Consider the following 27,464-nt stretch of genomic DNA (forward strand, 5'->3'; position numbering starts at 1 on the left):
AATGTCTTTAATTCACGCGTGGTAACGAAATTTAATGCTGATTAACAAATATTTTTATTAAGAAATTGGATTACGTCACGTTGTAAATGCATGACTTTTAAAAGGCATTTTATATCAGTATAGGCACGCGTGCGATTTGTATGTAGACTATGTAGAGTGTAACCATAGTGCTGCGTTCTTTGATTCACTCTAATTTCTGTAGCCCTAGTGAATAAGGGTACAAGTCTCGGGCGGCGCAGGTGCAAAAAGGTGTAAGTTCCACGTAACACTTATGCCCTTTTACGCGGATTTATTTCCAATGCAGCGTTCGCTTATTCTCTTTTATAGTATATTATTGTAACGACGGGGTTTGATAAATACGTCAGTTTACGGCAAATTTCATATTAACGTCTGAATTAATGATATTCAGATTAAGTAAGAAATTGTTCCAAAGTCAGAATAAGACCAGTCGTACTACGCATTGCGTCGGATACGAAGTCAGATGGGTACGCATTACATTTCATTTGTGGTCTAATTCGGTGGCGTGTTAATAATTCGGTTTGCCCTTAATAACCAAAAAAATAGGAGCCTCACGCCATTCGGTACCGCTTGATCCGAAATATATGCAAAAATTGGCTGTAATAAAATTATGTAGATTTAAACATGGGAAAATAATATCATATATATTATATGAGTTTGGTCCGCAACGATTTTTGTTGATACATAGGAAATAATGATACCTACTTAGTCATTATTCATAATATCTGGGAGACCGAGCTTTGCTCGGAAAACATATAAAAACTCGAAAATGCGCGTTTTCCCAGAGATAAAACCTAGCTAGATCGATTTTTCGTCCCCAAAAACCCCCATATAGCAAATTTAATCGAAATCGTTAGAGCCGTTCCCGAGAACCCGGAAATATATATAGATATAAATGAATAAATATATAAATAAACAAATATACAAGAATTGCTCGTTTAAAGGTATTAGATTAGATAAGATCACATATACATAAACATATGGTAAAGTTAAAACCCTAGATTAAGGTCTAGCATTTTTTACCGTCTTCAGAGTTCCGGACTTGAAACATTAACTTAGTTTACTTTAAGTTACATTAGTTTAGGTAGTTGCGTCAATTGTAGATACTTTAATTTTAAGCATAACGATCAAACAAATACAATACTTGTTAAGTACATTTTACCGCGAATTAGTTACTTTTCGGTATCATCGTGGTTTTAACAAGCAAATAATGTAGAATTGATATACGAAATTGGACTACAATGGCATCAATTGGTGTAACTTGCCCTTGTCAAATATATAGCTACTAATTTGAAATATATAGCTACTAATTTGAAATAGGTAGTAATATTTAACCACTTTATTTTGGCATTTGCAATCTAAAATAACCTATTATGGAATGTGAAGGTATAGAAATAGCCAAGCAAATACATATTCGAGTCTCGTAACAGCATTCTAGCATGAATTATAAAAACGAACGCTTGTTCTACGAGAAAAAAAGGAAATGTCACCTCTTTTCCCCTAGAGGGTAATATACCAACGGCAGGGAGTAGCCTTCTGAGACATTTGCGTAAACTACCCCGTATCCATAAAACGCGCGTAATTCAATAGGCTCAGGGGACCGGTGACTGTGGGACGAGTTAAAAGATTCAGGAAAAGCAATGGAATACATTTAGAAATATTTATAAGCAGGTTTTAAAAGGATCGTGGGCGGGAAAATTCTCAGAAAGGTTGTTTGTGTAAAACGACCGGATGGAAGCTGAAAGTCCTTGAGAATGATGAAAAAGAAAACGTCGTTAGTTGAACCTAATAACTATTTTAACAGATTTAGCTCTCACTTTCTTTTACTATGACCGTCTTGAGAGAATAGAGGAAGGTCGAAGAGTGAAGAGAGAATAACCCCCGAAAACGTGTGAAATTTCACATTTTTGCCACATTTTTAGTTCAATGTAAAATCTAATTAAAGTAATGTAAAAAAGGTTTAAAGAACCGCCAAACAACACGTAGTTTAAGTACCTATTAGCAAAGTATGCTACTTTTATCCACAAAATCTTATCTTAAAAATCACATTGAGGATAAAAACTTTCGCAAACACTTCATGTGCATCAATTTTGTTTGACTGAAAATAATTGTTCCTGAAATGTTCGGGAACATTATGGTTTATAAAATTCTATCGTTACGGTACTATTGCCAATTTGTCACTAAACGAAGTTGAATAGATACTGGACCAGGTTGTTGAAACTTCAGTTCGGCTTTGCTCCACTAAAGTACCAAGTGCAATCCCCGCACGCATGACTGGCTCTCAATGGGTTTTATAATTCGCTTCATTTACGTATGTATGCAGCTTGAGAGCAGAACGGTGGATACTTTTTTACAGTATGCTTAATAGTCAACCTTTTGTAAAAAATACTATCTGAGCAACCTTTATACTTATTATACTGGGTGTTTTCAGCGCCAGTATTTTTCTTACTTGTAATATCAAAAGTATGAAGAGATAAATAGAAGTGGAGGCTATAGGGAAGACCTGGAGTGAACTTGAGCATGAAGCCTTTAAGGTCAATCAATGCGGCAACGGAAGCGCATTTCGGACACTCTGCCCAATTGAGGGAATGCCATCGTCGAACCGAGAATTGGAAAATCTTATGTAAAAATAAAATAGATACACAGGTAAAAAATGAGAGTCACTTTCGTTTGCCAGTTTACCGAGGAATAGCATCAAAAATCACACTGTTAATGACATTAAAAAAACATACAAAACGTTATTAGAGTTGATAATACTGTGTCGTCTTTATTTACTGCGTAAACGGTTTCCCGGTGTATTTCGAATTTTATGCCGGTATTGATTAAAAGCTCTTGTTTGACGTGAAACGTTCTGTCTGTTCGAAACTACGAGTTTAATTATTCAGCAAAGGAGTTTTTGATTACGTATAACTTAAGGTCTGTCGTTAAAACAGATGCACTTATAAACAGTTAATAGTTATCAAACCCCTTATCAACGTTGCAGTTCATTGTACATAACTTCGGCTTTACTAGTATAACTTAAACCTTCCTCAAGAATCACTTCATCGATAGGTGAAAACCTCATTAAAATCCGTTCAGTAGTTTTTGAGTTTATCGCGAACATACAAACACACGAACAGACAGACGCGGCGAGGCGCGTTGTTTTATAAGGTGTAGTGATGATAATTATAATTCCGCTATAAATAATATCGTGGGATTCATGGACGGATTCAACATTTTGATTTTGGAATTATAAGGCGTTTTGTGGATTGGTAGCGAAGATAGGTTATTGTAGATTTATTTACTAAGCATAGCTAGCATACTATTACAAAGCCAAATGATGTTTGTAATTTAAAAAAAAAAACAACATAATAAAACTTAAATTTTTTGCAATATTTTTTATCCTATTAACATGTATACTTGTTTAAGTATAATATAATTTAATTGTGTTGCAAACGGCGTCTCAATTCTTATTTCATTATATGAGTAACTAGAGTGTACAAACTGTCATACATTTTAAAATAAAATGAACTAAGGGCAAAACCAGGGCACAGTGTTAGAAAATAACAATGTAATGTATGCATGTAAGAAACAATTATCCAGGAGGTAACGGGACGTCTAACTTTGCTGCTAACAGGAACTGTATTTTCTCTAAGGCACTGTTGTGACATCATACATAATTACATATACATATGTTTATATTCGTGCAGTTGACTTTATTTTCATCTTAGTACCTATAGGTATTATCTTAACTGCATATCATTGAAATACCTACGATATTTATCATTCGAAATTATCGCGTGATAATTCAATTACTTCGACTCATTAATCACGATATAATTGAGGAACAGCGTCGTATTTTAATCAATTCATTATTCATCGAATGACGAATACATGACAAATGGCATAATGGAATATGGAATACATTTCAATATCTTATTGATGGATAAAACTGAGAATAATAAATAGTGTAAAATGTACAACAAGAGATCAAAGTTTGATATTTCTTCGAGTGCTTATTTTGAGTCTCGTGCAAGCGAAAGATTCTATACTAGATTCACTCGCTACGCTCGTGAATCTAATTTAGAATCTTGAGCGTAGTAAGGGACTCAAAAGCGCACGAGATGTAAATAACTTTGATCTCGTGTAGTTCACAAAACTTTTCACCTCAGCATTGAGAACATATTACCTAGAGAACCCGAAAAATGTATTCCTTCTTCATCACTTACCTCTATTCACTCATGTTTTCTTAAGATATACCAACAATTAAGTTTCCACCTCAGCAGCTCGAACAAGGGTACTTTGCTACTTAAAAACAATGAGAAAAATCGCATTTTGCTCACTGAGTGAACAAAATCGCATTTTGCTCAATTTGTCTCTCAGTGAGCAAAATGCGATTTTGCTCACTGTTTTTAAGTAGCAAAGTACCCTTGTTCGAGTTGCTGAGGTGAAAAATATGTTAATTGTATCAGTAGTACACTTTGATAAATAAGGTTTTAAAATTGAATTGATTTTTTTGAAGTTTCATTACTTAACAAAACCCTGCGTTGATTTCTTTTTTGTGGCTGTAACAAGTTAGTGTAGGTATAAAATAATTTCACGTGACAGCATTGTTTACGAACTGCCTTTTAAGCATTTCTTCCTAAATATATAATTACAAATTCTTTTAAGGAAAAATTCAAAATAAATGTTTCACTGTATAAAGTCCGTGCTTATTTTTATGCATGACACACTTTCATACATGCATACGAATGGTTAAAAGACGATATTAAACCACAGATATTTACCTTCGTAGAACAATAACGCAACAAACTTTTGTGTCGATTATCATATCCTGCAGATCACTTTCCGTACTTTTGTATGTTGATCCAATCGGACCTATGCCGCCGTGTGACATGTCTCGTGTGGTCTAGTGGTTAAGGCGTCTGCCACAAATACAGAAGATGCTGGGCAATCCCTGGCACTCTGTCGTATATCTCCATCTCTATCAAGATCTGCGAGACGACAAACAATATAATTATGTATATAAGGGGTCGTAAAACAATGTTTTCTCTCTATATACGTATGTATTAGATTACTGTATAGTAATCTGCGGTCAATGGGACTCTGTTAAGATATATGTCTGTGGTCAAAAACGAGAAAAACTCCCAGGTGGCATTGTTCAATGGGTGTATTGATTTAGACTTGCATTGTTTTCGTTATGAAAGCGGCTGTCAAAGTATTATGAATACAAAGTACATGATTCGACATTCTCGATGATTGATATCTTGAAAATTATACAAAGCTGCCTGTACGTCTTCTTTTTTATTTTTTCCTGTGACGAATTGATTATTTGCATACTGTGTCATATTATAATAATGTACATAATATGAACATACTTAACTTGATTATTCTGTCAGGTTGTGCCATATTAAATATTATTCACCTTACCTAACGTATCACAACGATTAACCATTGAAGCGCTTCTCATATTTTGGAAATACATATGTTTGTATTTAATTGTAAGTATACACAAAAAAGTAATCGATGTATTCTATCAAAAATAAATTTGGGCATTTTTAGATGCAATTTTCAAATTTACCTTTTAGCTGAAATTTATACAAATTTTTAAGGAACATTTAAGACCTATGTTCGTGGTTTATTTTCCTCGAGCGAAAGCCAAGAAATCAGTTTTTAAATCGATTAAGTTACTAGAAATAAGTCTCAAGATCGCTAATTTTTTTTGGCATCTGTATTGTGATCTAAAAAAAGCACTGCGGTTATTCAACATCTCTGCTGGCTGAACCTACTGCACCTTAAATTGTCACTATTTGTATCATATAATTTGCTTAAATAAATTTACAATAAAATGTATTACAGGTAAACTCACTACTACAATTATTGTTGTACATTTATTGTACAATTGTTGCTTGTTGTATTATTGTTGCTACTATTTACAATTATTGTCGTATAAAATAGCCACAAAACCTTATTTAAATAGCGGCTCATTATTTCCATTGACACAGTCCAAACAATAACAGTGAATTGAATTAGCATAACATTTTGCGGTATAGACGCGTTTTGAGGGCCCATATTTACAAACATTACCGGTTTGTTTGAAAACAGCCCTAGTTAGTCTCATCGCTAACCAATTACATGCGAATATTTGCCTGATACACCAGTATAAATATGAGCTTGTGGTCCGTATCAACTCTTCATGATTGATGATCACGTTTATACTGGTAATTGTGGCTAATACTCGCTTGTGGTTATTGAGCGATGAATATAACAGTACAGCGGCCTTTTCCAATTCAAAGAGGATAAATTATTATAGAATAATTTTAACGGCCATTATTAAAACTCTGGTTAATTGTTATTTAACACTAAATGTATGACCAATTAATCATTTAATAGCCTTTAGCAGTATTTCCAGGTTGTGATATGGAAACCGGTTATTTGGAATCAGGTATCAAATTTATATAATAATTTAAATATTTATTAAGCAACCACAAGTTTAATAAAATATGTTGAAGAAAATAATAAAAAATATTATTTTATTATTATTGTTCATTTAATGAACAATCAAAGCTATGTCAATGTCGGTTGGGTAAATTCGTACCATAATAATGGTAGCTTAAAAAGTTTCAAACAATTGCTTGTTTCAAACAATTCACAATTGTACCCGCCGCCGCGGTAGGTCTTCATACATTTTAAGATAAAACAATTGAAGAACACGACTTATTCAAAGTAGCCCTTTACACGCGTGTCCTTTCTGATTATACGCAACTTCAAAAGCCACACAGATCACTTTAGTATGCTTCAACACCCCGTTTCTAGTAGAAACTTTCTACTAATGATGTGGAATATTGACAAGTGTGTGGGGAGGTTTTGCAATGTCATTACCGGACTATGAATGTCACTATTAGTAATATAATTCAAATCTACATTTGAGATTTGATTTTATTTTGATTTGACGTCTGATCTACATTTCAGCCAAGCTGTTAAGTCCACAAAATCATAATGCTTAAAATGTGGAGTCTTCGCAAGCGACTCTATAACTGCCGTGTTAATTTCCGACAAAATATCTATCGCTCGTACCGCCTTAAGAATAAAGACTATTTCTGATCAACGCACGTCAGCTGCTAAAATGCAAGCATAATCTGTACCTAGTTGTTAGCAGCTCGTTAGCGGTAAGTGATTACCAACGAAGCAGGTCGCAAATGAGCTGCTTTATTTCTGTTCAGACCGAGTTCGTGTTAGTGGGAACTGATTGGGACGCATTTGCAAACCCTTTAGTATTGTTAGCAGATTGAAAAGGGCAAACAGAGGGCTTAAAATACGAGAATTGAACTCCGGAAGTCGTGACATACACAGTGAATCAGTCTCAAGTCAAATAATAGGAATACATTTTATTCCGTCTAACAAAGGACCATTTCTTGTGCAATGACATATAAATAATTATTACTAGGATTACTAGGAACCAATCATCGATTGCAACGGTTATTGTTTCTAGCGATCAGTAAACGAGCGAGTAGGAACAAATAAATTGATCGTTCCTGGAACAAAACTTTCATATAAGCACTTTGCTAGACGTGGTATACCTACAGAGCTATATATGTGCCCACATTAAAATCGATCAAAATCCAGGCTTGAAGAATAGCATGATGCATGGGGACTGCGTGCGACTTGCAATCCGGATGTCGCGGGTTCAAACCCCGGCTCGTACCAATGAGTTTTTCGGAACTTATATACGAAATATCATTTGATATTTACCAGTTGCTTTTCGGTACGGAAAACATCGTCAGGAAACCGGATTAATCCCAATAAGGGCCTAGTTTACCCTCTATGTTGGAAGGTCAGATGGCAGTCGCTTTCGTAAAAACTAGTGCCCCGCCAATTCCTGGGATTAGTTGCCAAGCAGGCCCCAGGCTCCCATGAGCCGTGGCAAAATGCCGGGACAACGCGAGGATGATGATGAAGTGTAATAAAAAATTAAATAAATAAAATTAAAGAACATCAAAGCTCATTTCGTCGGCGGCTTATTAAAATTAAAATAACTTTATTTATTAAATCAGTTTCTTAAACGCTAGTCTAAAAATCATTGACATAATAAAGATCCTGAAGAATTTTATATAATGTCGTCGAGTTTTGCACAATCGTTGCTGTTTAACTTTGGCTGCTTCAAGTTAATAAACAGGGTAAACCACGTGCAAATTAATATACAAAGTTATTAAGAGGTCCTACAGCGACGTAAACCCCTTGAGTACAAAGGCGGATTCCATTCCAAAAATCTCCACATTTCTTCCGCTTTCCCCGGGGATCGAGCTAAATTCAGGAAAGTGTCTACTTAAATTATATCATGAGATACCCGTAGGTATTTATAAAGCCCGCAACTTTGGAGTAGGTACTTAATATTTTTATTACGTCCTTGAGATTTAAGGACCCCCGTGCATAATTAAATACCGTTCCATACTTTAGTTCTTTTATAGCTTCATTAGATTCATCTTTATTCATATTTTTAGGGTTCCGTACCCAAAGGGTAAAAACGGGACCCTATTACTAAGACTCCGCTGTTCGTCCGTCCGTCCGTCCGTCCGTCTGTCACCAGGCTGTATCTCACGAACCGTGATAGCTAGACAGTTGAAAGTTTCACAGATGATGTATTTCTGTTGCCGCTATAACAACAAATACTAAAAACAGAATAAAATAAAGATTTAAGTGGGGCTCCCATACAACAAACGTGATTTTTGACCGAAGTTAAGCAACGTCGGGCGGGGTCAGTACTTGGATGGGTGACCGTTTTTTTGCTTGTTTTGCTCTATTTTTTGTTGATGGTGCGGAACCCTCCGTGCGCGAGTCCGACTCGCACTTGGCCGGTTTTATTTTAATGCGCCTTATTTATTTTAGCCTTGTGTGTATTATTTTAGCGTTGAAATTTGAAATTATTTACGTAAAAAGAAGACAAGAGGGAATAATAATTGAGACTCATAGTATCAAATGACAAGTTATAATAATAACTCCATCCATTAAATTGAAAACTTCCGTTAAATTAAAGTACAAAAAAGTTACTTAAGTTTTACTTAATAATAAATACCTGTAAATCAAATTCTAAAGCCAAAACATCTAACGGCTATATTCGAACTTTAAGATACGTCAAATACTAGAGATTGAAACGATATGGATTGGATATGTCAGTTTCAAACAAGTGTCAAAAGTGACGTTTCTTCAAACAAACTGGTCACTTTTGACACTTGTTTGATACTGACATATCCATTCCATATCGTTTCAATCTCTAGTATTTGACGTATCTTAAAGTTCGAATATGGCCGTAAGTATCTTCTTAGCTCGTGTTTCTAGAATTGAGTGAAATCGTGAAACTTGACACCCACGTCATCAATTTTGCTATTTATCTTAAAGCACGAAGTTTTCTGATAAAATTTGTAATCTGATACGAGCGTTATAAGTTATAACATATTCGTTAAATAAATGCAACTGGATATATTTTGATCTAACACTCCCATGGCCATTTTCAAATTCACATATAAATGAAAGTGGTACCTTTTGATGTTTGTTCCTACGCCCTTAGTGAACCTTTTGCTGCTGATTGGACCCACAATCACCTAAACAGCGTGTTACCTATATACTTTGTCTAACGGTAAACACGCCAAACGCTAACTAATTGTACCTTTGTCATGTACAGAACACCAGACGTATTATTATGCCCGTGACGTCCTATTATAACATGAACCAATTAAAGACGACCCCTAGATGTTCATTGAAATACACTTGTCACAAATATGTGAGCAGGGGCTCGGGGATCCATCAACATTGGTTTAATTCAGGGCTGTTGTCTTTGTAAACATTGGGTCAGGTGAACGAAATTGTGCCTAATTTTCGGGCCGTTCGTAGGAACCATAAATTCTAACGAGGCTCGCTTATTAAGCCACATACGTGACAGTACCTTTGAAATACAAACAGAGAATTTCATTTTATTGTCACATAATGAACCCCAATTTTTGAATTAAATTAACAAAGCGATAGTTGGAGGATGGCCCTTTGGGGAGGTATAGAGGCGGAAATGTAAATAAATATGTACATTTATGGGTTTGACTTTGAACTTCAGAGCCAAATATTATTATGATAATATTAACGCCACCATTCGGCCTACAGTAGTTATAAATTTGTCGAATGTATAGATAGGTACCTACTTAATTGTATTGTACATTTCCCCCCAGGGAAAGTTGTTTTCGCCATGCCGTGCGTTGTCGTCAAGTTACCGCGACATGCATTTACCTTTTTAATTAAACGTATATATTTAGGTATATTTCACTAGCAATTTGGTATGATCGCCTCAAACATATTTTAATTTTAAACGTTTAACATTTTCGTGCATCATCAATTGATCACAATCGAAAATACAACTAAACCTAAATATCTATGCACAATATATCAAACGATAAGGTTTCATTTAGCGTCAATTTATTAAATTGTTATGCTCGTTATTCCGAAAAAATATCGTCACAAAGCAGCAATAATAAAGACGTCTAAGCATATTCTTCACTGACACAGCTTTGCTTTATTTTTTCAAACAGCAATCGGGATAAAGGTCTTTGAGATGGATAAAAGCAATGAAAGACGTCATTGTAGCGACTAAACAAATTGGCGCAGTGAAAAATATCCAGTCAAGAACAATGTTCAGTTGTTGATTGGCAAAACGAGCAGATGCTTATAGCTGTGGCGGTTAAAGGGGTGTGTTCGCTTAGTTTTAAGGCGTGGGTTCACCAGAATATAAAGTACTGAAAATGGTGTTAGTTTGAGACCCTATTATTATTGGTATTAAAGAAAATTAAACTTTCTAATCTAAGTCGCTTAAGAGTCACTCCCAAGCATATAAAATCATATATGTATGTATGCTGCTCTGATTTTTGGCTCTAGAAGTCGTTATCTTTAATGAATTCTCTAAAATTACTTTGTCGTAAACAACTAAAGAGGATAAATTCACAACAGTCTAGAGAGAACTCTACATATTATCATCATTTGAATTAAATGATTTTCATGATCAACATGTTTGAATGATTTCCAAATGTTTGTTCATAATCATGGGTTAATAAAGACTTAATTTGTCCACATAAATGTATTTTTTAAATCATTAAAGTAGAACAATAATTTATAGAATAAGTCGGTAATTCAAGAAAACTTTTTTTTGCTAATACGATTTCAAATGATATTTTCGCATGAAACATGAGATAAGTTAAAAGTGAATTGCGTATGCAAAATGTCAGGCGAGTTCATCGTGCCATAGCTGGTTATTAATAAGATAAATTTGTAATTTTCTCTGTTCATTTAAAAGTTAATTAATAGGCGCTTCACAGCGTTTTAAGGGCCATATCATATTTCACACGTAATTAACTTAGTATTTAATTTGCTCGTAGTCGTACTAGTACTGCTCATATCAATATTGTATGTTGAAATCATCAAATTTTTTAAATTTACTTGTGTTTTTTTGTTCCAAATATTTTGGAACCCAATTTCGAAACCAGGGTGAGATCACAAATTATTTTGTAGACTCTTTTACCAATTGTTATAACAAGGCAAACGGAATGATTTTAATATATTTGCAATAAAAACTATTTTAAATATTTTACGATTAATATGAATAATGGCTATTGCCCAATCTAACCCCCTTATTACTGAAATATTACAAGCCTCGACTAGTTAATTTATGTTTTATCCCTATCTTACAAATACATGTCAAAATGACAGATTAAGACAAACTAATAATAGCTAATTGTGGATTGTAGCGCGATTATGAATAACGCCGTAATACTTTATTTACACTTTCCGTGACATAACACTTATAATAGGTATACCTAACCAAATTTTACATCTTATTTCATTTGGGTCTTAGGTTAGGGTTTTACAATGTGAGTATAAAAGTACAATACCAAAACACTTACAAAACATTGCAAAAGTATACAAAACCATATAAAAACACACACATTACAAAAAACCTATCCTAGAATGCCGCCGGCAGCGGGGCAGGGAGCTGCCGGTGGTCAGGGCCGCAGAGTGAGGAACCGACGTACTATACGCACCGTGTTCAAAATTACCGCCTTCTGCATCTGACCCTTGATCCAACCACCCAGCGAGAGTCTCTAGATGTTGTTCGAGACTCTTCGCTATGAGACCGTTCGCTGACATGACTATAGGAACAATGATCAACATCCCACATGGCGGTTATCTGGTGAGCTAAGTCTAGGTACTTGCTGGACTTGTCCTTCTATCTTATTTATTATTAAAAAAATATTCCTTAAATTTGTAAGCCATCTGATTTTGTTATTTCTGATCACTTGTTAAATTTTACCCCGTACAAGTGCAGTATTTGTTACGTCGAATGAGTCTTATATGCAAATTTTGTAATACATTCCCCTTAAGCTGCACTCCGCAGTGCATGCGAATTTCAGACAAATTAACAGCAGCTGTGAGCTAATTGGTGAACGCATTTAGGTTTATGAATAAGCGCGATGTAATCAAGATTTACTGCCAGATTGCTTTTGTTTGAATTTGAATATAGAAATCTCTTTTTAACACTAATTCTAGCTTATAATTTACTAAATCCATAAGGATGATCCTATTCACGTCTCCTGAATCATCTTGTAGGTATATATTATTTAATTCACAACACAAATTAATAGTAAAATAAGGTTAATGTTAGATTTAACGATCATTTTTATTTTTAAGACCAAATGTTTGTTAGAGAAATTTTATCCTGAATAATAATACTATCAATTAGTATAATAAAATAGGGAGTGTTTGTTTTTTTAAACTTTAGTTGGTTCGAGTCCCGGGCGAGGCAAGCGAGATTTTGAAAATCTTTGAATGCAGTTTTGTTTCTTTTTAAAAATAAAGGAATGTCTCCTTTAAGTAAAATGAGCCAGCTTAAGGATTTAAGGTAGTTTCCCTCCAGGGCCCGACTTATCTTTCCACACTGTATAAAAGTCGCTTGTAGAAAATATCTATCATAGAAGCTAAATAACCAGAATAATCGGTTAATATAGTAAGTACTAAAATCGAGAAATAGAAAATATTCGTAATGTGGTAATGGTAACTAAAAACTCAGGATTAAGATATAATTTTCATATTAATTTACATAGAGGGGACGTATTGAAAATTTAATTTGCTCCTAAATTACTGTACTAGTTGATCATGAAATTGTAACAACTTCAAACAACCCATGCGTTTGATAAAAAGCAATACAAATTGAGACGCCTTTTAGTGAACGTTTTTTTTTCAGAGCCTATTTCCACTATACAATAACGTTTAGTTCCGCAAACCCGTATCTGATTGAAGCGTAGATTTATTATTATCTTATCCCGACTACATAAAGTTCAAATTTCTAATACACACGCATGCGAGATGTGAAGTTGTCACAGAAAATTTGATGTTGAACGATACAAAGAGAAGCACTCGGGCTTGTTATAGAAACGCTCTAAATCAAATTTCCTTTGTAGCAAATATGGTAAGGAGTATTCTATTGTTGTTACTATTTCAATCAACCTAGATATCAGAGTATTCGAAAACTTTGCCAAAATGCATCGAAATTCACTCGTACCAAAAAAATGTTGCGTGTTTTTTTAATATATCTGTTTAGGGGTGGAATTCTCTTCTGCCTTCTTTATATCCTGATAAAGATAATCCAGAGGCCTAATTAAAGCTGTTGCTAAATATAAAAGCTTCACTTTTGACTCTAACCTTATCGTGACTTCCTATCATTAAAGCCAAGGAAAAAAATGATACAAAATACATACATAAGTAAATTATTAGTGTTGATTCGAAGGAGAAAAGGATATGATGATTACTTTGTCAAGGATTTTTAGGCGTGCCAAATAATTGCACCACTAAATATCGATTATGTTATCTTTAAAATTATTAATCATATGTATGTATTTAGATATTCGCTGCGGTGCTTTAAACTAATAAAGGTAATTATGACAACAAAGGCCAACAGGGCACGTCTAATCAGCTTGATGTAGCAACGGCTGAGGCAGTGATACTGAATAGTGAACGCTGTGTCATGTTTAATGATTATGACACTAGTTCGTGCAAGAGATGGCACGATGGCTATTAAGTACGAAATTTAAGAAAATAAATGTTAACTTTAGTTAACTAGAAATTAATTTGATAAGATATTTAACTACCCCAATTTTCTATTAATGGTAAATTTTTAGATGAATAATAATGTAAATTCCAATTTTATGTTAAGTTTGATTTGTAGAAGTTAATTTGATGAGATATTTAATTATCAAGACAAAAATGCACTGAATACCTACAGCGCATATAAAATAAATATTTGGGATAAGAAAACTAATGATGCTTGCGAGTATAAGGGCTCATTTAGACGGTGCGAGAACTTAGTGTTTCAATACATTGCGTCATTTGATCGGTCGGCTGAATTGATGTCACCTCAATGGTGCGCAGTGTAACTAAAAACGCATACGAGTTCGGGCGCCGTCTAAACGAGCCCTACATTCGTACCATGAGTCAGTGACAGTGTCGAAACTGACATTTACGCTATCGAGAACGTAATTTACTTTCTATATATCTCGTTTGCACTAATATGCGAGCACGAGCGAGATGTATAGAAAGTAAATTACGTTCTCGACGACGTTTATGTCAGTGACAAACTGATGGTAGCCGTACTAATGCATGCGTAGTATTCAGTACCTGTCGCTAGAGCTCACAAAACTCCCCTAGCTCCCCTGGGTTTCGGCGTGCGTTAGGTTTCACTGAAAGAAAATGCACAGTGTTCTTGAATTCTCCAGAGAGAACTATTTTGTAGTAAAATGTGTTTTGTGTTTCTCGGAATATGAAATGAGGAGAGGTTTGCTTGATACTGTTATGTAGTGTTTCGTAATGTTTTCTTTATGGATTGTATTGCATAAGGAAATATGAAGTGAGGAAGAGTAGTTTTCCAAGATTGTATTTGCTAGAATTTTTTGTTGCTTTTGAAAATTAGCTAAGCGAGGTTTATAGATTAGTTAGTAATTCCTTAGAAAGAAATTTACTTTTATATCTAATATCTTAAACAATAACTTTTGTATATTTCTGGGTTTTATATTTATATCGTTATCGGCCACAACCAGTTACACAAATTTCCGATAAGATTATAATTTTATCTGATAATCAATACTAATATAACTGTGTAAACAAATATTTGATTTAACACGGTTAAAGAAGGTTAAGTTTACATAAAGTAAACGAAGTAATTGGATACAACTTAGAGCTTTTAACAATAATAACCCCGAGGACTATTAATTAAAAAAACTGACAATGTTTTCATATACATTTTGTATGGATTGTCACAAAATGGAGTCTAAGTTTTTGTATGGTAAACTTGGGATACTTTTTTTATATTCGATAGTCCTCATGATTCTAAGTCGATATAACCCAAAAGTTGTAAATACATAAAAGTAAATGGTACTCGTACACTTTTTGAAAACCCGCAGCTTATTAACGATTTAATCGATTGGTAGGTATTAAATTGGAACTCGGAACAAAAGCTTTGTAAAATATAAAAATAATACCGACCCCCTTGCCAAAGGTCAGCCAGATCCGATATAATTAAACTTATTGATAGTGAGTGCTAAAATTAGAACGTTTGTACCGATTTTATCTCTGCAATATTTTTGAGCGATTTGAAGCACTAGTGAAATTCGTTCGGCAACCTGCCGCCTCCGTGGCGCAATGGTTAGCGCGTTCGGCTGTTAACCGAAAGGTTGGTGGTTCGAGCCCACCCGGGGGCGATTATTTTATGTTATTTTTCTGGAATTACCTAATATGAATGAATAATGTAAAAGTAAAAAAAAATTACATCGCAGTAATAAAGGCCATGTATATGGACAGGTGTGTAGGTTGATTGAGATGTTTTTTTTTTAATATGTACGTTGCTTACAGAGAACAGCTGGTTCCAGTAAATTGTTCAACGCCTCCGTGGCGCAATGGTTAGCAAATTAGGTTTTATAGGTATAGTTTAATCTTTGAGTCTGTGTGTAAAAACAAAACACAAATTATAATACATCGAGTATCCACTATCCAGTATACAAGGTGGTATAACCTCGAACCACCAACCTTTCCGTTAACAGCCGAACGCGCTAACCATTGCGCCACGGAGGCGTTGTATGAGTTATTGAAACCAGCTGTGTAACGCAACCTGGTACGTAAATATAAATTAAAAATCATCATAATCATGATGAACCAAGATATTATTATACCTATCATAGTTAAACTTCATTATTTCTGCGAATAATCTGTCAAACTTTAATTAATTCAAATAAACGAAGACAAAATTATTGCCCCCGGCTGGGCTCGAACCACCAACCTTTCGGTTAACAACCGAACGCGCTAACCATTGCGCCACGGAGGCTCTGTATGAGTTGCTAAAACCAGCTAAGTTACGTTACGTGAATAAATAAAAAATAAAAAACACATCTTAATTAACCTAACTACACTTGCGATAGTTCAATGTATTATTTCTTCGAATACGTCATCTATCATTTATGTAATTAATTCAAATATGAGTACCTAAGTTAAGTCCTTAATTAAGTTGAGGCCTTAATAATACGAAGTCAAAATATTCGCCCCCGGGTGGGCTCGAACCACCAACCTTTCGGTTAACAGCCGAACGCGCTAACCATTGCGCCACGGAGGCGTTGTGGTAGTCACCGAAATTGACAATAGGTATCGCATATGCATTAAAAAAATGTTTAGAAGAATAACTTGACTTGAATATCCAAAATATATATTATTATTTATTATTGATACAGTTGGCTCCTCTTGTCTATTTATCAGTTGGTTTTTCACATTTAAATATCTATCAGGACTAAACACCTCCCACGTAGACAATAACATTAACATAAACACTATAGAGTAGGTATGGTCAGGGAATTTGATTTCTGTAATGTTTCGTACCCTGTCACAGTAGCAATAGTATGAGCAACTTTCTTATTAATTGTCAGTGAGATAAAATACGAAACGTTACATGAATCAAATTTCTTGACTGCACAGTCGCTATCAGATATATCGGAGCGGCCAAGGTGCTCAAAAATATCTGAACACGCACTCTAACGCCTTGACAATACAGGCGTGTTCAGATATATGTGAGCGCCTCGGCGACTGATGGCGACTGTACAGTAAGTAAAATAATATCAAAGTGTAAAGTGATATTATTAACGTAGATTTCTTAAAACAATTTATTCAAGACTTTTTGTACACATTTCTGTATAATTGAGACGAATAAAGGCACCGCTGCACAATATCATGTCAATCCTATATTGCTGAAGTTGTTTTGCGTCGAGTGTTTTGTTGGTTCACGTGCGGTAAACATACATTTCATTTCATACGGCACATTATTATTACTCTGTTGTTTTCTTAGCAAACAGGTTGTTTTTCTTTTAAATGATTACATATTGATTGTTCACGTCAAAAAGCGCTGGTGGCCTAGCGGTAAGAGCGTGCGACTTGCAATCCGGAGGTCGTGGGTTCAAACCCCGGCTCGTACCAATGAGTTTTTCGGAACTTATGTACGAAATATCATTCGATATTTACCAGTCGCTTTTCGGTGAAGGAAAACATCGTGAGGAAACCGGACTAATCCCAATACGGGCCTAGTTTACCCTCTGGGTTGGAAGGTCAGATGGCAGTCGCTTTCGTAAAAACTAGTGCCCACGCCAATTCCTGGGATTAGTTGCCAAGCGGACCCCAGGCTCCCATGAGCCGTGGCAAAATGCCGGGACAACGCGAGGAAGATTGATTGTTCACGTCATCAGTTTTTAATTACAGATTCATGAATGTATTGCCTTAAAATTATTTATAAATATTGATTCGTTTTAGATAGGTAGATAAGTAGTTCAATTATGTATTTCACATACCTACTTAAAATTGTAAGGATAGACTAGAGTGCATATAATTACGTAAGTAAATACAATTTCCACTAAGGAAACCGGAAACTCATTCAAGTTAAAAACAAAACACTATTATGATTTTTTTTATTGAAAATAGTTCATATAATAGTATAGATAGATAACTGTTATGATTAGATAGTGGATTATAATGAAGTGTCGAGGCCACACTCGCTTTGTTGTCCGTTAGGTATTGAACACACAAAATACCCTCTTTCATGCCTTTGCGAGCCAAACCAATGGCATATCACGTGACACAATGGAATAATTGTAATCGAAAGCCAGACAGTTAATTGCTTTTGGGGCATTTTCTTTGTGAGAGTACCAAGTATATATCGTAATCACTAAATACTTATATCGTAAAGTCGTATGGATGTTATTAAGACATGTTTTTACATGCCAGCCATTTTTAGACGGAAGAACACACGTCTAAATCCCTTATTCATAAAATTTTACAAACCTCAATTGGGTAGTTAATTTATGTTTTAGTACTTTCTCAGAAATAACCCATATGCCATAACACTAAAGCTTGTGGTACAGATTTCGCAAATCAAACGCCTAAAAACTTTCCCGCCACAGTTCCCACTGTAACTTCCGTAGCTTGATGGAACTGTACGTTTCAACCGACACCTCTTAATTAGGCTGCTAAATTAACAGGAGCCAATGAGCTTTAATTTAACTTGCTCTAATTGGCCTTCATTAAGACTTTCCCAACACGATGAGAAAGATAGCACACTAGTACTATTGTTAGAACGAACTTATCAGTAATCACTTGCGTTGTGTTGTGGAGTGTTATCAAAATAATGCATACTATTTATCTGATCTTCTGACCTTTTTGCTTATAAACACTTTGATTCACAAAACTTAACTTTTAGACTTAGGACTAAAGTCACTTTAAAACTTTTCATTTCAAATTACGTACAAGTACTTCAAGTAAAATTATTCTCTCAAAACCTGCATTTTACATAAAAATCACACTGTACTAAAATATCTTTATAAACTGAAACAGCTTTAATAACGTGATTGCACACATTGGCTTATAAATAGAAAATATGACATGCACTATTCTGTGTTGCGCTCACGTTCTCTTAAAGAAGCAAGCATGAAATCATAAATTTATACTTCAAAGAGCATAACAAGCCAAGCTCGTTGCGATGTAAATAGGTTTTCTTCAAAACTGAATTCTCTATTCGACTGTCTCAGAATCTTTGAGTCAGAAGAATCAGTCAGTTGAGAATAAGAGGCAGGCATTATTTGAATTCCAATTTAAATTTTTGATTCAAGTAAATGTGTTGGGGTGCCGTACAGAACTACCGGGGCAGATAGTTTGGAAAAAGGTTACCATTACAGTTCTGTAATACTATGTAATGACAATGTGGACCTTGTATAAAACAAGTAAGAAAAACATAGGTACTTTACAACAACTACATCTAATCTAGTATGCAATTAACATGCGGGTTTTATAAAACTTGACTTTTATGTCTGACATGTTAACACGAAAGATTTCAAACCATTGCCAGTGTTTGGAAGATATTTGTAGTGTTTTTGAAATAAATGAAATAAATCACTAAATCAGTGCCGTTTAGCATTAAACTTATATCAACAACAAGAATTTATACTATTTTGAATACAAGTCAAAGCTGGTTAAACTTAGTTCTCAAATAAAACCGTCTTAAAACTGTTTAAATCTCAAGTCCGTAAATAAATTTAACGGATTACCCTAAGATGCTTGCAAGGCTCACCTCTTGACGGCGCGAAATGGCAACATTGCAAACTCCAAGAGAGATTTGTGGCCAACCCCTTCGCTTACGATCTCATAAATGTTGATTTTCAAAAGATTCCGGAGCTTTTTGCTTTGTTTGCTGTTCAAAAAGTCAATTGTGCAGAGCGGTGTGAATGAAACACGTCTTGTGTCACCAGCTTGGATATAAATCAGTCGGTGTGGACGCGCGGTGTCCTATTTCTTGGCACGATTTCATTGAAATTTTAGAGTTTAATGTGGCACGTTTATAGAGAAACGTGAACTGAAGGATAGTTTATAAACGTAGCCAAAAAATGATAACACCACTGGTATAGATCTGGTATTCGAAAACAATTTAAATTACAGAATAATAAAAATGCATAGGTAGAGACAACGTTGGGAAGTTTATTATATACAAAAACGTAATATATAATGTGTGGAATAATATCACCAAAGCATCAAAGCAAATGCAAATAATATCACCATATGACGCGATTTGCTTATTGTGAAAGCTCGTAAACGCTTTCACACTCGACATGGTGGCTTTTTAGTGCTTACAGTATGCGTTGTTGTAAAACTTTTAATAGGTTCAGCCTCGTAGCTGTTTCAACAAATACAGTCAGCAGCAATAGTTGCTAAGCGAGCGAGGTGTTCAAAAGGATCTTTATTGTTAAAATAATAAGAGCGCGTGAAGATAATTTTGAACACCTCGCACGCTGAGCAACCATTGCTGCTGACTGTACTTACACTACTATATAGGGCTACAGTTTAACTCAGCTGGCTGGTAAGAAGTTATTATGATTCGCTATGGACTGGTTGCATGTAACTTATTCGTACCTATTGTGTTAAATAAGTATTTTATTAAATATAAACTTGTTTTAACCCCAATAACTCTGCTATCTTTATTTAGAATATCACATCACCGACTTCTTTCGCAACCGCCTGCTACGATATGTGATAGACCTATAAAATGTATTTGCGATATTTTTATCGAAAAACGAATAATAAGAAATTGTCTGAACTACCGAACACTAATCAGTTTAATTCAGTATTCATACTAATTAAACTCGGTCTCAAAATACTTCACGTAAACTTTAAATGACAGTTCGTTCTCCACAAATAGCTTCAAGCTTGTTAGTCGAGCACAACCTAAAGACAACAAGGGTAATGTCTGGTTAGCAACTGTTATTTTTAAAATTAATATGTAGGATTTAGCTTAATACATTATTTATATATATATATTATTTGTAGCATATTAAGTAAATATATTAAAAACGGGTCACTCGCGTATTTTAAGTCGAAGTCGTTTTTAATATATTTAATATATCTGTGTCTCACGGAACTTTTGTTATTTGTAGCCTACATAGGTAACAAAAAATATAACATTATGCAAAATTTGATAAAATCGGGTTGTTCTATTTTACTAATTTGGTAGTAAAACTAAATATTTAAGCGTGAAATATTTTATCGTCTTCGTAAATATTACTCAACGATATTTCAGCAGTGGGTATCCAGTAAATAGTCCCAAGGAAAAAGGCCTAAGGTGGCCTAAAGTCTATTTTTTTATTCGGTAGACTAAAATGACATTTCATAGTATGAAATGACACATGATGTTCTTACTATGAAATGTCATTTTAGTCTACCGAATAAAAAAATAGACTTTAAGTGTGCGGCCTGAGTGGACGCTCGAGTTGGGCGTGCAGCGGGGCGGGGCGTGCGGCGTGCATGTTAAGCAAATGCAAACGTATAAGAGCGGCCTTAGTACACGCTGCGCAAATTACTTGTGAGCCCGACGCCACGCTACATGCCCCGCTGAACGCTCCGCTTCGAGCGTCCACTCAGGCCTTGCACTAAGGAATATTCCATTTAAAGTAAGTAAAATAGCAGGTTATTATTATTTAATGTTTTGCGAAACTGCTAAATAACTGGGGTATATTTTTAATGTAACGGGCTATGTTTATGGCGTAATTAATATTAAGTGATTCTATGTTATAACCTTAAGTGTCCTTAAGAGTACTAAAAGGTGTTTTTAGTAGACAAGTAATTTATGTATATTATAATGAGGTAGAGTTGTAAAATAAATGTTATTTACTAACTTATTACACAAGTTCGGTCGGCGCATCCGCGGCGTACGCATCGAGCATTCCCTGCGCGCGAGCAATAAATAATCGGAGTGAAATATCTACACGGTTTTTGTTTTCTACAATGGTTAAATGTTCGAACTCTAAATGTGGCAAAAACGTCACGAAGAAAGCACCTGGATTGCAGTGTGGGAAGTGTGGAAAGTGGTTGCACGCCTCGTGTATTCCAATAACCACCGAACAGCTCAACGCATTATGCGGCACGGAGGCGGTAGAATGGAAATGCAAAGCTTGCAATCCGCAGCATAGAAACAAACGGATTTCTGCAATCCTTCCCGATCCAGAGGATGACGACAACACGGACACCGAGCAAGTCATCATGGTCAAAGATAACTGTAGCGAGGAATTTCTGAGGCAGCTGCGAAGCGACATTCGCAACGCGATCAAAGACGAAATTGAGCGTACCCTCAGTTATTACTCCGATAAAATTGATGATTATCAAAAAAAACTCGATGACTATGAAACAAAGATGAAAAGTGTCGAAAACCAGAACAAGGACCTGCAAAACAAATACACAAATATTCAACTTAAATACAATTCCATGGAACAGAAACTAAATCATATTGAGCAAAACCAGCTAGACAGTAAAATTGAAATTTGCGGAGTAGAGAAGAAAGAAAATGAAAACACAACAGAAATTGCGAAAAAAGTCGCACAAGCAATCGAAATAAACTGTGATGACGTCATAAGTGCATACAGAAAGGAACGTCGAGCTCCGGCTGCACAGCAACGAGTCGCTTCGTCCATCGTCGTAACCTTGAAGCCGGGCCAGCGTGACAACTGGATCACAGCCGCGAAGGGCAAAACCATCACGGGCCAGGACATAGGGTATCCAGAGGACACGAGAATTTTTTTGCGCGAGGCCCTCACTCCAGCTACGGCATTTTTATTATGGAAAGCTAAAAGCGAGCTTAAAAAGGACGAACTTTTTAAATATGTGTGGTGTAAGGGAGGCAACGTACTGGTAAGAAAGAATGACGAAGCCAGGATTCAGACCGTAAAATCTGAACAAGATATCGAGAAACTGCTTAAGGTGAAAAGATGAAGCGCTTATGGTATGTCTTTTTTAAGTATTTTTCCTTAACGGTAGTATTTATCAACTCTAAAGTTTTTATTCAATCTAGTTATCTGAAATAACAATACAACACCTGATTGATGTCTGATGACCTACCTATTAACGAAAGTAACTACAATACCTGGAACGAGTACGTTGACTCACTTACACCTCATCAAAACTTAGTTATTTTTCTCCACGTTAACATACGGTCTTTAATTTTAAACTTCGCACAACTTGAATATATAACGAGTAACAGTAAACGCAGTATTGATGTTATAGTATTAACAGAGGTAAATATTCGTGAAGATTGTATTTCCCTATATAACATTACAAATTACACTATGTATTCCAAATTAAGATGTAAAAGAAGGGGCGGGGGTATAATCTTGTATGTGCATAACAAATATTATTTCGAACAACAACAAACACAGACACATTTCTTTGAAGCTATAGTTGGTTGCCTACATACGAACCCCCACCATAAAATAAACATATGCTCAGTATATAGACCGCCGTACACCGACAAGACTGGTTTTGTGCGGGAATTACATACTTTGTTGGACGGCCTCGATAAAAAAACAGATTTGCTATATACAGGTGACATTAATATTAACTTAAAATTAAATAATAATATATGTAACTACTACTTAAACACAATGAGTGAACTAGGTTTGGCATGTGGTATAACGCAATATACACGGGTTGAAAAGAAAGGTAATTACATAAGTAGCTCATGCATAGATCACCTGTTTGTGCGTAGCGTAAGTGGGAACCAGGCACAAACCTGCGTGATACATACTGCACCAGCTGATCACTACATAATAGGATGCGCGTGTGTGTGTGCGCCGCCTGGCAATTCACCGCGGCAGGAGCGGCGCACGCACACAATTATAGACAATAGGCGCGTGTTATCGCTTATCAAATCTGTCGACTGGAGTGCGGGCCTCGCTTATGAGTGCCCCGAACAGGTGGTAGATTTTATTATTAGCCAATTTCAACGCATTTATAAAGACTGCGAAATAGTAGTCAAATCAAAGCGCGGTTATATGAGAAAATCATGTGAATGGGCAAATAGTAAGATTAAATTTATGAGTAAGAGACGAAACGAACTGTTTAAAATCTGGAAATCTGACCCGCACAATTTAAATAACAGAATAATATATAATAAATACCGAAATATGACTAATAAATATATAAATAAGGTTAAAAACCGATATTATCTAAATAAAATAAAGGATAATTTTAAAAACACTAGAGTAATATGGGGAATAGTCAACGCGTTATGTGGGAACGTTAGTAAATCAATAGAGGACATTGTTATACGTGCATTTCAGTGCCAAGAAAAGACTCTGGCTTGTAACTTTGCTAAAGAATTTCAGCGTAATCTAGACTCAATTACACAAATGTGCAACACACCAATTCTAAACGAATCCAAATACTGTAACAAACCGGATGTAGTCATGAGATTAGGAAAAATAACAAATGACGTGACAAATAAAATTATAAGGAAACTTAACAAAAATAAAAGCCCGGGCTACGATGGAGTTCGAGCCGTAGATATTAAATACATTGCAAATGATATCACGCCTTTAATTACACACTTAATTAATACATCCCTAAATTCATGTACTTATCCAGATATATTAAAAATAGGAACTATCCGGCCGGTACATAAAAAGGGTTCAAAAACCGACTACAATAATTATAGACCCATCACAATACTTTCGTGCATTGACAAAATAGTCGAACGTTATGTAGGTGATAAAATTAATTTATTTTTACAACAAAATAATATTATTAACAAAAGGCAATTTGGCTTTCAAAGAAACAAAAGTACTGTTCAACTTTTAGGTCAATTTTGTGATGAAATAAACGGGCACTTGAACAAACAAAGACATATATTAGTAATTTTTATTGATTTTAGCAAAGCTTTCGAAACCTTGTTGTACAATACCTTATATAAAAAACTTGAACAGAATGGAATTCAGGGTCCCCTTTTAAAATGGTTTACAAGCTACCACAGCAACAGAGTTACCGCAGTTAGGCTAGGAAACTCTTATAGTGACATGATAAAAACATCAAAAGGCACGGCACAAGGATCAATAATTGGGCCGACCGAATATATTTTATATGTCAACGACATGTGTAATACGATCGGAGAACAGTATGTGTACCAGTTTGCCGATGACACTTGCATAGTGGTTGCGGATAGGGATCTAAAGACTGCCTCACAAAAAATTCAAGATATATTCGACACCCTCTGTAAGTGGTCACATGACGTTGGCCTAATCCTGAATGCGGATAAAACGAAGGCTATGCACATACGTTCTTCACATAACAAACTTTCCTACATTCCAGTAATTAAGGCACACTCACACAGTTGCCTACACATACAACACATAAACTGCGACTGCCCTACTATAGATTTTGTGAAAGAACATATGTACATTGGTTTATTAATTGATTATCGGTTCAATTGGCAACCACATACTGAATACGTATGCAATAAACTTAGATCTGTCCTAGGAAGGCTAACAATTTTAAGACATAAGATACCATACAACACCTTACGAATGTTATACCTCTCTCTGGCTGAATCGGTAATACGATATGGGCTAAACAGCTACGGAAGATCATATAAAACCAATCTTGCTAAAATATATAACCTACAGAAAACACTGTTGAAAACCATTGTGGCATTGATGGCTATTCCCACCTTTTCCAATTTTGTAACGTGCGCTTCCCGTACAAAACCTAGTCAAGTTAGCAATGCTTAAAGAAAATTGCAAGGATAATATATCTGATTTAAAAGAATACAATCGTAACAGTAGGTTAAGAGGTTTACCTCACTCACATCGATTTATATTACCACCAACAAAAAATGTCTACGGTATGAGAACCAACTATTATTTGCTTCCAAAAATATTAAACACCCTTCCGAAATATTTACAAGATTTATACCTAACCAATCCTGAATCAAATAAAGATGTAAAAAAATACCTGTTATCATCTAGTAATTATGATTATATTTTATAAAACGTAACTTTAATGTAACATATGTACAACTTTATAACATAAGGACCTATGTAGTGCATTTAGTCCGAACTCTAGCTGTAAACAAGCCATTTTTGGCTTAGCAGTTAAGATACATGAAACTCTGCGATCCATTTAATTGTTTAGAACTTTAATAAATGAAAAAAAAAAAAAAAAAGTATCTAGGCATAAGGATTGTGAAGGTGGGTACTTGGGTAGTTAAATATATCAAAAATATGTTTAATATTCAATGATTTATGTAATTATTATCCATGGACGGTTAGTTCAGGTGATGTGTTATTTTATTAATACTGAATATGGCGACTTTTTTCAATTAAATCAAACTAAATTGTAAATTATAGTACCTTACTATGTATCTCACACTTGCATACACTAAAGCTAATTCAAAGAGTATAATTATTGGGTATTCTTTTTCAGGATTCGAATGCTGAAACATGAGCACCGCAGCGCGCACTAACAACTCGGCGGTAAAACTACATCTCATTATTGCAAATACCTACTTACTTATATTTATGTATAGTATAACACTACTAAAAACACAAAATGATAAAAAAGGTGTTCAAGTGAAACACATGTAACAAAAAGTAAGAATCGAACTATGACAAACTCAAAAGTACTTTACAAAATACGCCATCCATCTTGTACTTCAAGTTTAGGTACTACTTCAGTGACCTCAACAATTTTGTAATTTCGTTTGAATTTTCTGCGAAATCACAAAACAAGGTTGACAAACCAATTACAAAGTTGATAAAGTATAAAATAGATCGCTTCAATTATCAAAAGATCTGGGTTGCTTGTGGCTAGGAATAATTAAATTTACCTCTTTATACAAGTTAGAAACTGATCAAGGCCGGTTCAAAGAATGAAGATCACTTTAAGTCTAAGAACGAACCAGTTCAAATAACTTATTAAAAACAATTGAAGGGATGTTTACAAAAACAACATAACTGCTTAGAGCGGTTGACACTTTTTTAAGAACATTGTTAATCGTTTCAGGTGTCAACCAGTGTAGTCAGTTATGTTGTTTTTGTAAACATCCCTTCAATTATTATACTAGGGTCGCGCGTCGCGCCACAAAAAGAAAACGTGCCGGGGCGAGCTGCCAAATATGAGAAGGTTTTTGAAATGCGGTAGCATGCCCACGAGCGAATGGAAAAGGTCGAACGTTTTAATCGTACAATATTGCAGTCGCTGATGATAGCTTGTACTGGCGAAAAGGATGATGATGAAAGAATGTGTTTATTTTTTACGATAAATAAAAATTGATAGTACATTTGAAACATCAAGTCAACTTAATCTGCCAAAAAAAAGTTGTCTTTATTTGTAAGTAGGTATGTTTTTCACTGAACTCATAATCTAAAAGCTTCGTTTTTTTAGTGTTCCGTACAAAACTTTGTTCACGGAACACTTATTTAATTCGTAAAAACTGTACTAAAACACAGTTCTAAAAAAAATTATTTGTAAAAACTGAATTGAAACACACAATTTATGAATGAATTTATTTTAATCTTTAACGCACCGGCCTATTTTGATAGCTT

General features: G+C 34.9%; 1 protein-coding gene and 3 non-coding genes across 4 annotated transcripts in view; 1 reads left to right on the forward strand and 3 right to left on the reverse strand.

The window, feature by feature from the left end:
- LOC134652122 (collagen alpha-1(XVIII) chain-like) overlaps positions 1-27,464 on the reverse strand; it is a 202,925-nt gene that overhangs the window by 104,405 nt on the left and 71,056 nt on the right. The window lies entirely within an intron of this gene.
- Positions 15,707-15,779, forward strand: Trnan-guu (transfer RNA asparagine (anticodon GUU)). The gene has a single exon. It is a non-coding gene; the product is annotated as a tRNA-Asn (tRNA).
- Trnan-guu (transfer RNA asparagine (anticodon GUU)) lies at positions 16,327-16,399 on the reverse strand. Its single transcript has one exon. It is a non-coding gene; the product is annotated as a tRNA-Asn (tRNA).
- Trnan-guu (transfer RNA asparagine (anticodon GUU)) lies at positions 16,612-16,684 on the reverse strand. The gene has a single exon. It is a non-coding gene; the product is annotated as a tRNA-Asn (tRNA).

This window comes from Cydia amplana, chromosome 11 (genome assembly GCF_948474715.1).
Source record: "Cydia amplana chromosome 11, ilCydAmpl1.1, whole genome shotgun sequence".
NCBI lineage: Eukaryota > Metazoa > Arthropoda > Insecta > Lepidoptera > Tortricidae > Cydia > Cydia amplana.